Here is a 5,659-nt window from a genome sequence, read left to right as displayed (position 1 = left end):
GGGGTGGTGGGACACAGCTCAGTGTCTTATATTCTTATATTTTGACTGTTTGTTAACCAACGATCATCATATCTGTCTCTTTTATAAGAAAACTGGTGTGTAAAATAGAGATATGAAGCAAATATTTTCCATTACGAGAGGATTTTCATAAATGAATTTTCATTGAATGAATTTTTGTTCATTCCGGTCTTATATTTTCATTGATCTTTTGCCTACAGTATTGTGTATTCTTACTACAATTTTGCTGAATCAAAACAATTCACTTAGTTACTAAGTTTGAAAAGAGTGTAAAGAAACATTTCTTTTTTCCTTTTCAGGAACACTGCTACACACTTATATCTATACGATATGCAAGCTGCAGTTTTCTCTTATTGAAGAAACTTAATTTTAAATAGTAAGTTAGATTGCTCTTCTCGAAGCAGCATTATGCAGTTACATTCATTTCTGCTGAATTTCAGTGTGAACCCTCTGAGCTGGCGCAAATCACCTTCTATAAAATTTTGTTGTGTGTCTTTATTCAGCTTTTGGTTATCCTCAGGAGAAATAAAAAGGCTGAATTAAATGTATTGAAATTCCTTTCATTTAGTCGGCTGTTATGTATAAAAATGTAACTGAACAGGAACAGTTCAGGTAACAAAAAAGGGTAGGGTTTTCAGGTACAGGTATCAGGTACCTGTATCAGGTACAATTGCCTATGCTGGATGAGCATGTTTCACCTGCAAGTAGTGAAATAATGAGCAAGGTTGCTGATGCAGCTTTAAATAAGCTTCAAATTAATACCCTTTTAAGATGAATGGATAACACTGTCAGGATTGTCATAGAAAAGAACATTATGAAGATGGTTTAATAAACAGAATAGCTAGAAAACCTCAGCTTAAAAAAATATATATCAACAGTATGTAGTAATTAGAGGAATTTATCATTTCCTTGACAGCAGGGATTTGTAGGTTAGTGATTGTCAATAGTTGACAGCTACTGTCCAGTCATACAGCAGATGAAGATGTCAGAAGTTTAATCTGATTTGTTTATGTTCTGGCTAAGAAAATTTTAGGAGAATTTCTTCTTGAGTTACATAGGCTCTTAAGAGAGTCATATGGGAGAAAGGCAGATACATTTATTAGAGCTTGCTTGCGCACAGAGTGGCATATATGATTTCATCAAGGGTAATTGCTTTACTAGTAATAACTTGGAAGTGACACAGATAGTCAACATTACTTCAAGAGCCTCACTGTAATAGATGTTTAAGTGCCTTTAGGCACATTTCTTGCTGTTACTTTCAGAAACACAGAAAGAATATTAAAAGGCCCAAGGAGACTTAACTATATATTTGAAGTGAGGACTGAAAAGATAGATGATCTGAACTCCATGCCACTGGATGGATTATTCTGTCTTCTATTCATCTGATTCTCTATCTACAGTCTCTGAAAACTATACCTTGACAGTCTTGAGGATTATTATGTGGAGCTCTTGCTGTTCCAACTGATCTTTAACTTCAGTATGTCTCAGCATGGTCTTGAAGCTCTCTTTGGATTCTGTTCCTCTGACTTCAAGTTTGTCCTTAATCTCTTTTTTCTTCAGATTGGTCTTTTCCCCTCCCCTTTGTCCCCTGTCTCTCTTCTTTAGCTGTTTCTTGGCCTCTTTTTCCTCCTCCTCTTTAATCTCAGGCTTGGCCTTTCTCTTCTTCTCTCTGATTTGAGGCTCAGTTTTTCCTTTTGACACAGGACCGGCACTGTCTCCCCTTCTTTTTGACCTTAGACTTAGCCTCTTTATGTCCTTCATTTTTAATATATTTTATTCTACATTCTTTCCTGGTGTTGCATACTCTCTGGCCTGGAGTTCCCATCAGGAGTTTACCATTCCGTCTACCATTCAGATTTCTTAACATGGCAAATCACTCTCTTCTGCATCATCAGCATTTCTATTGTTTGTTTTGCTGTTTTGGGCTCAGACAGCATGAGTTTAATTCTTCCTGACTTCTATACAGCAGTTTGCAAATTCTTCAGAAGGTTTTGTTTTGTTTTGTTTTGTTTTTTTTAATCCAAAAGGAGTCTAACATCTTTGTTTTCAGATTGCTTTTGGGGGGTTGTTTTTTTGCTGTGTTTTCTTTTTTGCTTTTTTTTTTTTTGTTGTTGTCTTTTGTTTTTTTCCCCCTCAGCAGTTGTGTTCTGAAGCGGCTCAGGTTTTTATCTGCAGTATTTATTTTTAGGTTTGTTTGGAAGCTCATTGCACTGCTATTGTCATCCTTTTGTCCTTTAGATTTTCATTTGTTAGTGTTGTGAAAATCTTCAGATTTCCTAATAAAATGTATATCATATGTTACCCAAGTATTTACTCTTATTCTTTTTTCTGATCAGGAGTTTTCAGTGGTCTTCTCTGCCATATCACACACAGTATCTTTCATTTCATAGGTATCATAGTTTGTGATAATCCTGCTGTAACCTACATGAGAAATGTAACCACATTTGCCCTTAGTCTTATTAGCAAAGAATATGCAGGTGTATCTAAACACTTTTGAAGACAGGAAGATATTTCAAGAAATATTAGTTCTGGTGTACTTGGAAAAATAAAGTACCATGTCTTAGAAACAGCTTCATTCCTCCTTCCTGGTCTCCATCCAGTGGAGGTGGCCTCAGCCTTTCAATTTCTGTGATATCGTTCCTCTGCTGCTGCAGTTGTATGTTTGGAAGCAGCCCATTTTCTCTGAAGAGCAGTTTCAGATTGTCATTTATGTTAGGCTGTTCTGCTTGCTTTCTCTGTTCATCTTTGGTTTCTGCTAGGATTTTTCCTGACCTTGCAGACCTTGCCACAGATTCATATCTCTTCTTTCTTTTTCTTTTAGCTTGTCTCTGAAGCCACCCACCTGTTCTGTGGGAAATTCTAGTTGCTTGTGGCTGAGGAAACAATCCCTCACCTCTGACTTCAGAGGAGTGTCAGTCTCTCTTTCCTGCTTTCTCTGAGCATGCTACTTCAAGGGGATTCTTATGGGACAGGCAGCAATCAAGACCAGAAGCACAGGTAGGTTTGTAGGTAAAGCAGACAGATGTAACAGAGGATTGTGACGAAACTACTATGTTAGAGGGAGAGAGAAGCAACACAAGTTCCACCATATCTTTCTGATCTACTTGAAGACAATGAATACAACTGGAAATACATCCATTTAGGGGGAGTGTACAGATGAGAGGCTTCCTGTCTTCTGGCATGCTACTTTTGGTTAAAGCTGAACAGTGGATGCAACATTACTGAGTCCCCCATAAGATCACAGAATCACAGAATGGTTGGGGTTGGAAGGGACCTCTGGAGATCATCTAGTCCAACCCCCCTGCTCAAGCAGGGTCACCTAGAGCACGTTGCACAGGATCACGTCCAGGCAGGTTTTGAATATCTCCAGAGAAGGAGACTCCACAGCCTCTCTGGGCAACCTGTTCCAGTGAACTATTACCCTTGCAGTAAAGAAGTTTCCCCTTCTGTTCAAAGAGAACTCCCTGTGTTTCAGTTTGTGCCCGTTGCCTCACGTCCTGTCACTGGGCACCACTGAAAAGAGTCTGGCCCCATCCTCTTGACACCCTCCCTTCAGATACCTCCCTCAATCATCTCTTCTCCAGGCTGAACAGGCCCAGCTCTCTCAGCCTTTCCTCATAAGAGAGATGCTCCAGTCCCCTAATCATCTTTGTAGCCCTTCGATGGACTCTCTCCGGTAGCTCCACATCTGTCTCGTACTGGGGAGCCCAGACCTGGACACAGTACTCCAAGTGTGTACTCACCAGGGCTGAGTAGAGGGGGAAGATCACTTCAGATTTTCCATGTTAATGAGTTTCCTCTCCCTTGCTTAAGAGAGAGTTCCTTTACATTTACGAGCGAGATTAGCAAACGAGAAGTTACATTTTACTGCCTTCTAAATTACTTGATGCTTACATTTGTTTTAAGTAAAGAAAATAAGGTGCCACCACTTCTTTTTTAGATATCTGTAAGTCAGCTAGTGTATGTGAGGAGTGGATGGTTGTTTTCTTACTTAAAGCCCATACTTTTTGACTCATGAGATCAGTCAGTCTTGTAATATTTGGGATGCCTAATTTTTCCCATTCAGTGTAAAGGAAGCCTGAGGTCAGATTTAGATATTTAGCTTTTAAATTCCTATATTAGGGCAAAAGTCGATTTTGTTTGCATACTTCTGACACTCTTCCAGCTGGTATGTGTCCATTTCCTGGTGCAAGATCTACCTTTAGCTGCCTTTCCTTTTCTGACCCCCTCCCCCCCCCGGCCCAAACATTAAACAATTAAAAGAGAATAATCTGCTTGTCAACTATTCTGACTTCTGGGCAATTGATACTGCGAGAACATCACAAAACTGCCCAGACACATCTATCCATTGTCATCTCAATGATTTTCTGATTATAGTTTAAAAAATTTGAAAAGCTAATTGCTATGGAATGTGTCACCACATATACAGTGCTTAAATTTTGATTTGAGGAAAGCTTATTAATAAAATTGTCAGAAAAAAAGAATTAATTTGGTATGAAACTGAGTCAATAGAGAAAAATATGCAAGCACTGTAACTGACAAATTTAAAGATGTATTTAAAGATACATTAAGGACTGCATTTAAAGTTGCTGCATTTAGAGATGCTATGTTTTTTTCAGAAATATCCCATGAACCTGATTGCTCAAATTGAAGTTAATTATGATATTCCAGTCATTGTGATGAATAAAATTGAGCATGAAAAACTAAGTAATTCTGTTTAGGTTATGGCCCGATATTGCAAAACACTGTTAGAGGTTTTCAGTATTGCTAGGGAGACTGGGTCGTAATGTTAAAAATGCAAGACACTTCTGAGACAGAGATTTAATTTCTTGTAAATGTAATGCTAGAACATAAGTCTTAGTTGTTTTTAATTGTATTTGCTGTATTGCCTACAAAGTCAAACCGTTGTGATAATTCTAGGGAATAAGCCAAATAAGTAAGGTCAAGTTGAACGATATTAAAACTAGGGTGATTATAATACCATCAGACTTCTATATTTTGTTTTACAACTTGACTACTAGTGATTTTATGTACCTGTGCTGCGGCTTGTGCCCAAGAACATTCTGATACAAAGGAACTGTAGTGTTTGCAGTTGTTTTTAAGAGAATGATTGCATATCAAAGCAATAAAGTCTGAAGAAGAGAGATCAGTGGTTTAGCAGTCTAAACTATAATCTAATAATCTACAATTAAAATCAATCTAGCAAGGAGAATTAGGAGATCTATAAAACAAATAGAATGGAGATGAAGAGGATAAACATGGAGGTACAAAGTTAAAAACCTGGAAAACTAAGTCTTCGAAAACCTAATTGACAGATAGCACTTCCTTCATTCCTTTTTGTGCTTCAAAGCTGAGCATTGCTTTGGTGCTATGCGGAGACCTGAGGTGAGTTTTGTTCACTTCCTGCAGTAGGAATTAAACTATAAAGAGTGACAAAATAAAGACATACAAGTTTAAACTTAACTGAGAAGGGAAAGAATGTTAGGCTTAGTGGATATCCACTGTCCAGCCATTCCTTAAAACCTTCCTTATTTCTTATATCCTAGGTTTAATCACCTACTACTCTTGGAGAATTGGAATGGCTGTCAGAATCTACATAGTGAGCAGTGAAATCTCCAGTAAAAGTGACACTATCATATGG

This window comes from Apteryx mantelli, chromosome 1, assembly GCF_036417845.1.
Source record: "Apteryx mantelli isolate bAptMan1 chromosome 1, bAptMan1.hap1, whole genome shotgun sequence".
NCBI lineage: Eukaryota > Metazoa > Chordata > Aves > Apterygiformes > Apterygidae > Apteryx > Apteryx mantelli.
Note: the sequence above shows the minus strand (reverse complement) of the source record.